We start from the raw sequence: 9,644 nt of genomic DNA on the forward strand, positions 1-9,644 counted from the left end.
ATTGCGACAGTTACCGTGGAATAGCAGTTACTAGTACCATTAGTAAAATCTATGGGAAAATGATCAAAAATATAATAGAAAGAGAATACACTGATATGGAGGCAGAAGAACAGGCGGGTTTTAGAGCTGGTAGATCGACCATAGACCACATTTTTTGTATCACTCAACTTATAGAAAAAAAGGTTGCTGTAAATCAAGAAGTCTACTTTTTGTTTGTTGATCTAAAAAAGGCCTACGATAACATCCCCCAAAATAAGTTATGGAACACACTAAGACAAACGAACATCAACTCAAATCTCATAACAGCAGTGGAAAAACTATATGATGACGCCAACGCCAAAGTTAAAATAGGAACGAATGTTTCCAAAGGTTTTGCAGTAGACAAAGGACTGAAGCAGGGATGCTGCCTATCGCCGACACTTTTCAAAATATATCTGGAACAAGCATTGAAACTTTGGAAGCGGAAGTGCAGCGGCATGGGTATACAATTAAATAATAACAACCTGTACACTCTATGTTTTGCTGATAATCAAATTGTGATTGCTAACGAATATGACGATCTGGAATAGATGACTCGAAAATTAATCGAAGAATACAAAAAATGGGGATTATAGGTTAACATAGATAAAACAAAATACATGAACATCGGTGGCAACGAACAGAATCTGGTTTTAAACGACGGACAACACATTAAGTACAACAATAAATATTCTTATTTCGGAGTAGAAATCACGGACGACGGCAAATCGAATCAGGCTATAAAAAAACGTAACATTCAAGCTAGAATACCTCAACTAAATAGTATTATTTGGGATCAACATATATCCAAAAAAAATAAAACATCGAATATACAACACTATTATAAAGAGCATAGTAATGTATGGAAGTGACGTGTGGCAGTTAAAGACAACTACTGAAATAACACTACAAGCCACGGAGATGGACTACTGGAGACGTGCCGTAGGAAAATCAATACTCGAAAGAATTAATAACCAACGTATACGAGAGATTATGGGAGTCACACATACGATTGTCGAAGATATAAGAGTACAACAACTAAAGTGGTATAGACATGTGCAGAGAATGCCAGAACACCGGCTGCCCAAACAGATTCTAGATTGGTCACCACATGGAAAGAGAAAAAGAGGCCGACCCAGAACGAGCTGGAGAGAAGGAATAGACAGAGAGATCCGAGAGAGTGGTTTAGATGAAGACTTTAGGAAGATAGAGATGCATGGAGATTGGGCATCGGAAGAAGACGGAGGACGTTTTAAACCGATTATATATATACTATATGGTATGGAGGCCTAGACGCTGACAGAGACGCTCACGAAAAATCTAGAAGCATTCGAAATGTGGATGTACCGACACATTCTTCGTATATCCTGGACCGAACTTGTCACCAACATAGAGGTAATCCACGGAATCGGAAAAGAGAAAGAAATCGTGAGCACAATTAAACAAAAAAACTTATCTCGGTCGCATATTCAGACACGGTAAGTACCGCCTACTGCAATTTATTGTCCAGGCGAAAATAGACAGTAAACGAGGGCCAGGCATGAGTAGATACTCGTGGCTCCAAAATTTGCGGAAGTAGTTCGGGCTCACATCAGTCGAACTATTCAGAAGTGCCGCAAGCAAGATCAGAATTGCCATGTTAATAGCCAACGTTCGCAACGGACAGGGCATTTGAAGAAGAAGATACTTACAGAGTTATCAGTCAATAGATTAAGAATAAGACAAAAGTGGGGAGAAACTAGAACCAAATAACACAAAATAGAGAAGAGTGGAGATTTCATGGGGAGGCCTTTATCCAGGGGTGGATGCAAACGAGCTATTTATAGCCTGGATATATCATCACCTAAAATATTATATTGCAACCCCGTGAATTATATATTTTTTAATTTTAAAGTTGTAGTGACACTCTGAGTTCTTCCACCTCTAGCCAAGGCATGCTAGGATTCGTTTTTAGACGCTCTTGGCCCCCACATCCAAAGGACGCGGCGAGCGCCTCGTGTTCCCGTCCGGTGCGACACGTCGCGATGTTACAAGGAGACGCCGACGACCCGTCATTTAAAGCTAAAGCCAACTATAAAAATTTCAGTTTGTAGGCCAGTTGTTTGAATTGTAAGAAATGAGTGAGTTAATGCTTTCTATAGATCTTTTTTTATATTTCAGCTTTATAATTTTCCAATTTATATAATTTTAACCCTTATCCGGGCAACACATTTTACTTACGTAACCGGGCAACTCGGGTCCGTTGGGCCCACTACTCTCCTTGAATGTACTATTCATATTTACCCATATATTTCCAATATTCTTTTTGATCTTTTATTAAAAAAGTTAAATTTAAATTATCTAGATTAAAAAAAGGTGCTACTATAGTATGCGGTCTACCTCGAGGGTGCGATCTATCTGAAGGATTTGCACAAAATAATGAAATGCAAGAAAATATTTGTAGAAAAAATATTTATTCACAAGTAATAAACATTTATCCAGGAGCCAAATAAAGACTACCTCGATACGGAACAAGTTGCTCACCTACCGTTATTTGTTTTCCTGCTAAAAAGCATTTCTGAAAGTTTTGGTTGACTTGATTCAACACATCGCGTATTGCTGCTAATTTGTCGTTCCTTCTTCGTTCAGACGTCGTGTCATTATCGTCAAATCGAACAAATCTTAGCAAGTTTTTGAATCGTTTTAACCCCATGGTAGCTTTAAATATAGTAGGTCTATAAAACTTACTCCAAAGTATATCTACATTATGGATGTTTGCACTCAGGTGCCTTGCAGTTAGTAGTAGTCCAATAGAGTCATATAGCTCTGTAGAGTTGCAATATTTCCAGTTCTATATCCCCAGGACTTCTTAGGCTTCTTTATTTGTACACTTCACTTTTTCGTTCACAATTTTTTCGTCCACAAACAAACAAAAGGAATCAACAGGATAATCTACACTTTGACCAGGGACTAATATTACTTTGTGCACTTTGCTTTTTATTATGTCGAAGTATTGCATACGTCCTGTCGGTTGTGGTTAACTCTTCCAGTTAATTCCATCCTTAGTTTCAAAAATTACACACTCTGAAATCTGGGAACTTGTAGCTACACATTCGTCTTCATTAGCACTCAATACTACTTGCTGATCATCCTCTTCATTTGCTTCCGAAAGATGATCCTCAATTTCAGAGTCACTTTCAATGCCACCTACTTTGGGAGATTCTTTATCATAGGAATCCCATAAATTATATATTGCAGTTCTGAAGCTGATAATTGTTTTCGGGACATTTTGTTGGCACTATCTACTTTCACTGTAGTTCAATATAATTTTAGGAACTTAGTTGTCAACACTAAAATCGATATCAAGCGACTGATAGCAGATGCAATATTTATTTCAAAATATGTATAGGTACCTACCTAACAATATTATTGCATTCCAACAATGATTATCAGTTTTTAAAATTCATTTAGAATAGATAAAACACCTATTGTAAGCATTTGATGTTCACATCAAAGAGATGCTTACATTGTTTGTGAGACGTTTAGACTTTATTATTGGATTTCCGGAATCATAAAAGTCGTTTAGATAATCTACAAAAACAATACCTGACTGCCAGTTTAACTTCTGTAACAAAGATTTAGACTTTAGGTATAAATACAAACAGGTTCCGACGGGCCCGTGTTGCCCCTTTACGTGACAAAATTCTTTCGACGCAATAATTTCAGAAATCATAATGAATATTTTGAATATCTCATGACTATGTTGAAGGAAACATACTTCTAAACAAATTCAGTGATGCATAAAATTCAATAAAAAATTTTGGGCCCGTTGAACCCACCTTGCCCGGATAAGGGTTAAGACAATAATATTCTTTAGCATCTTTTTGAAAAGTCAATATTTTGGAGTTATTTGCCACTGAAAGTTCACAAAATTACGGTAGGGGAGCCCAAGCAGGGATTTTTGCAGTTACTCGAGCGCGTCAGATTATCACACGGGGAGAAACCTTGTACCCTGTAAATGTACCCCTACCATATATTGGATCTTAACACACAGGAGTTCGTTAACGGGGGTCCGAAACAAAAATCTATCCTTAGAAAAACTCGAAATCGTCAGATTAAGATAAGGTAAGTTAAGTCCATGAAAAACAGTGTATATTTCAAAAATGGGCGAGTCACAAAGTTTCACACAAAAAAGCGAATATTTCGCGGAATGAGCGTCAGATTGAAAAATTTAAAAATACGTTTCAATATTTTTCAAAAATCTATCAAATGATACCAAACACGACCCACGGAGAGGGGGGAAAATTTTAAATACGAATCCCGCAATATTTCGCGAAATGAATATCAGATCGAATAACTGCAAAATAAACGTAGGTATTCAATATTTTTTTAAATTCTATCGAATGACACCGAATACGACCTCCCACGGAGCTGGGGTGGGGGTTACTTTAAAATGTTAAATTTGAGCCCTCGATTTTAATTGCAGATTTGGATTCTTTACGTAAAAATAAGCAACTTTTATTCGAGACATTTTTGCGAATTATGGATAGATGGCGCTATAATTGGAAAAAACGATTGTTGGAAATGGAAAATTAAATTAAAAAATGTTAAGTCCTCTACTTTGTTGGTCCTTTCTTCATTTATTATGGTGCCGAGTAGTTGTAGTACGTCACTCTTTCTACTGGCTGTTGGTAAGTGTAGAGCTGTCCTTTTTTTATTTTTCTTGCTAACTATTATCATAAGCTTTGTCTTTTTTACGTTTATATTGAGTATATTATATTTTTGACTGTAATATGTGAATATGTGTCACCTGCATTTTATCTGATGTTGTTCAGGCGGTACCCGTTTGCATATTTACAGATGCTAGCGTGTGTTGGCACCAGGGTGTTGAAATCTGTGAGGTTTTGGAAAAACAATACATTTGCAAATACTAACAGATTTGGACACCAGAGTGTTGAAACCAGTGAGCTTTTGTAGTGGATATAGATACACATATGCTAACGGCTATTGACACTGATTCTAAATGTGACGGCAAGGCGGTTGTCAAAAGATATTGGGAGGATATAAAATATACAGTTTACATAAATGAGTATAGAAAATTAGTTAATAAACAAAATTAATCAATAAGCGAGCTAAAAATTTTAGACTTTACTACTTTATCCTTATTACTCAATTTTGTTATTATTAAAAGCAATTCCAAATTAAGATAAGGTAATTAATATCCACCAATGTATTATGCCGAATTCCATTTGACTGCACTGAATGTACTCAGTGTATTTCTACTATTTTTATCTTAATTTAAAGGAGAAGGATATAAATCAGTTAAAAATGCACTAATGCGAAACTGGCAGAAAAACCAGACATTCATGAGTCCTTTTTTAAAACCATGACCGATTTAAGTAACACAGATACCAATATACAGTGCAATACACCAATATACAATATACAATATACAATAACAATTAACCGGCTCAATAACGAAAAAGATGGAAAACATATTAAGAGGAAACAGTAGCGATCAACAGGTAGCAAAAACACGTTCCAAGATTGCGGCTGTAATTTTGAATATTTTTTCGAGATATTTGGCACACGTATTCGTAATATAATAAAGAATGGCGGCCCAATTTAAAAAATATATTAATATGTGGAAATTACTCTGTAATTAAATACAATATTAAAAAAACGAGCCTGTACCGCCATTAAGAAGAACAAAAAAATACACTTTCTTCAAATAAACTTTTTTATCCGATGCCTAGATTTTGTGTCATTTTGGAACTACTAAAATTTTTTATTTCATTAGTAGTTCCAAAATGACACAAAATCTAGGCATCGGATAAAAAAGTTTATTTGAAAAAAGTTTATTTTTTTGTTCTTCTTAATGGCGGTACAGGCTCATTTTTTTTTTAATTTTGTATTTAATTACAGAGTAATTTCCACATATTAAAATATTTTTCAAATTGGGCTCTGTACCGCCATTCTTTATTACATTACGAATACCTGTGCCAAATATCTCGAAAAAATATTGAAAATTACAGCCGCAATCTTGGAACGCGTTTTCGCTACCTGTTGATCGCTACTCTTTCCTCTTAAGTTGTGAGATAAAAAGAACTGAAACTAGTGGAGGTGGGAGATTTAGCGGTAAAAACCTATAAATTTACATTTTACCTATTGTTTCCCACCTTTAGACGTATCAGAGGAGTATGTCAACTAAAACTGTCACTATGACAGTGGCAGTTGCCAAACTCGTTCGATACGTCTAAAGGTGAGAAACAATAAGTAAAATGTAAATTTATAAGTTTTTATCGCTAAATCTCCCAGCTTCACTGGTTTCATTTATTTTTATCTCACAACTTTATACGTTTTCCATTTTTGCGTGATTTTGACGGTTATTAGCGCGCTTATCACTGTATGTAAATACATCTGAGCAGCCAACAGAATCCAATAAAAGTTTCAATAATTGAAAAAAAAACACGATTTGGGGGCGCCATTTTCTTTATAAAGAAAGTAGCACACTATCTGCGGACTTTGCATACCTATATTATTAATATATACATAAAATCATAGTATTCGATTCCAGCAATAAAATTGCTGATAAATAACTTTTTCTTGTATTTTGGTAATTTGCCCAGAGTATTGTGCCATTGCAGAATATGAATGCAGTGTTTATACATTATAATAATCATAAATAAATTTTACCAAAAGACGTAATGTTGTTCAGTGACGGACATTAATGTTCTGAGAACAGGCCTATTTTGTAAAAAAAAAATATTTTCAACATCTACAGCTAAATAAGAAATTATTTGCTTTTGCTCACTGACTCATACCAAAGCGACGGACGTTGAGTTATGCAAGGTTGGGAGTATAAGGAAAAAATCACTTTTGGCAGCTCCATTCGCTTGTTTTTAATAATAGGACCGACCATTTTAAATTCGTACTATTATCTCGTGCTCATAGTGTGATCTTGTATTTTGCAAAATGTAAAATAGAAAGATAATTGATATTTATAAAGGTATAAAAATAATAACTTTTCATTAATTGAATGAATATGCCAAGAATATAAATATAGCCAATTTTACTTTAAAATATAACAATTAACGTCTGCTAATAGGCCATGACTTCTATTTAATGTAGTGACTTAATTAAAATTAAACCTGCACTTAATGCATAATAGAGAAAAAATATTAAATTACATAATAAATACAGTAAAACCTCTATATAAGGGACTTCGGATATAAGGGACAAAAAATCGAATCAAATAAAGTAAAAAATTTAAAAACAATATTTTAATATATGCAACTCGTCCCATACCAAGTCTATATTATCGGGGTCCCCGTGGATCTCAAACTCTGTGTTTTACAAAGAATTTTGAGGAATCGAATTCTGAAAAAAAATCAGCAAGGACATGATCTCGGCATTGCTTTGTGTTAAACGATGGATCGCATAGATTGACTCCTGTAATTGAGGGAAATCTCGTCAACCTAGAGTTTTAGAACATATAATGCATCATCTGCCCTTTTCATATTATGGATCTAATAAGGCATGGTCTACCTCAGATATTTTAGAAATTGATTTTTTAAAGAATTTGTACCTGCATGGAGAAAATTTTAAGAGGAGAAACTGGGAATACCACCACAAGGGGTGAAATGCTTATTGATTCAACAACGCTCCGGCTCATCCATTTGAAAATAGTCTACGTTCAGAAGATGGCAACTATAGTCTATAGTTGTATGTTTTTGCCAAAACATACAACATCGCTTATTCAATCTCAGGGAATCATTTTTGCAACCAAAAAAATATATTGCAAAAAGTTTTTAGATGAAGTAATGGTGGTATTGGATGATGAAGATAGCAGAAGATACAAGAGGGCAGCGTATCTTAAGTGTTACAATTTAAAGTCAACAATTTTAATTTTAATGCAGCATGGAAAGAGGTGAAAGAGCAAACATTAAAAAACGGTTGGAAGATTTTGTTATGTAAACAAGATGAAGACATCGATTTAAAAGGGTTGGAAGTTCCTGATTCCTGTAGGACAATACATAATCATACGGAGAAGTAGCTAAGGAATATGTTTTACAATGGCTAGCTAGAAGTAGATGAAGGTGACCTTGGGTATAAATAACTAACTATATTGAATGGGAAATGGTTCGAACATTACCATCCTATTGTTTATAACTTCGTCGCAAATCCTGGCCAAATTTGACCGGCCCCAGGAGCCACTCCTCGGAGTTCAACTTTTTTCTTATAAAATAAATATCATACCGCTTCCATCCAATACCGTTTTTTTTTTATTTCCTTTAATCTAATAATTTCTGAGATATTCTATTTTATATGAGCCTTAAAATTGTTTATATCTTTAAAACATTCCAGAGGCCGCTCAAATAGTCCAATTTCAATTCTGTGAAGTACGTCTGATAGGTATAGTGCCTTTTTATAAGAAAATCATAATTATTAATTTATTAATTTAGTAAATTTTTAACTAACAACTTAATTGTTGCTAAACTATTTGTTAGATTTTATCGGCGGCTTCCGGAAATAAATCTACTATTGGGACCGCGCAAGTTCGGAAGAGGAACACCTGGTTTCATAGCTCAGCAACATTTTTAGCACTTTTAATTATATTGGCCAATTATATTAGTCCTGGGTACTGGATAATTGTCAAGGCCATGCCATAGCCCAAAAAACGAATAAGAAGAAAAAGTAGGGTTGACGTTATGTTACTAAAATGTAAACATTGTACTTATGTAGTAAATAAAATTAATTATTAAACTGCAGTATTACAAGCAAAATACAATTAAGAGCACACAGTAGCGATCAACAGGTAGCAACAAACGCGGTCCAAGGTTGCGAAAGTTCTGCGAACTTTCAGAAGTGCGGCAATAGTGCGTCGGTAATTCGACACTGACAGTGACGTTTATACTATCAAAATCAATAATTTTTATACACATACGCGCGAACTGTTGCCAAGTCAGTGACGTTCGATTTCTTGTTATAAAAAAATCGATTCTTAGTAGTTCCAATGTGACACAAAATGTAGGCACGGGATAAAAAAGTTTATTTAAAGAAAGTGTATTTTTTTGTCTTTCTTAATGGCGGTAAAGGCTCCTTTTTTCAATATTTTATTTAGTTATAGAGTAATTTCCACATACTAACATATTTCTGAAATTGGGCTCTGTACCGCCATTCTTTATTATATTACGAATATGTGTGCCAAATATCTCGACAAAATATTTAAAATTAGAGCCGCAATCTTGGAACCCGTTTGTTGCTACCTGTTGATCGCTACTGTTTGCTCTTCAGTAAATTCACTTTAATAACTGCATATCATATCAATATTGTAGAGATACATATTATATAATTTACAGTTAGTATGAAATATACGTCAATTTGACAATTTCATTTGACAATATGAATTATTTAAGAAATAGGTTAAGAAAGTTGCAGAATTTCTCCGTTACTCGCGCACGATCGTTTCTCGTATCCCCTCCAAATACTTGCACACAGCGAATATAAAAGTTTTTTGTCACCAAGCTATTTAATTGCCCATAAAAAGTACTTCCCTAAACTTTTAGTTAAAAATTAAAGATTTTGTTGGACACTGGGGAAGGTGTCGAAGGACACCGGGAAAAAAATTGTTTGGGTGGTTTTGG

The sequence above is a fragment of the Diabrotica virgifera genome, chromosome 8, assembly GCF_917563875.1.
Source record: "Diabrotica virgifera virgifera chromosome 8, PGI_DIABVI_V3a".
Taxonomy (NCBI): domain Eukaryota; kingdom Metazoa; phylum Arthropoda; class Insecta; order Coleoptera; family Chrysomelidae; genus Diabrotica; species Diabrotica virgifera.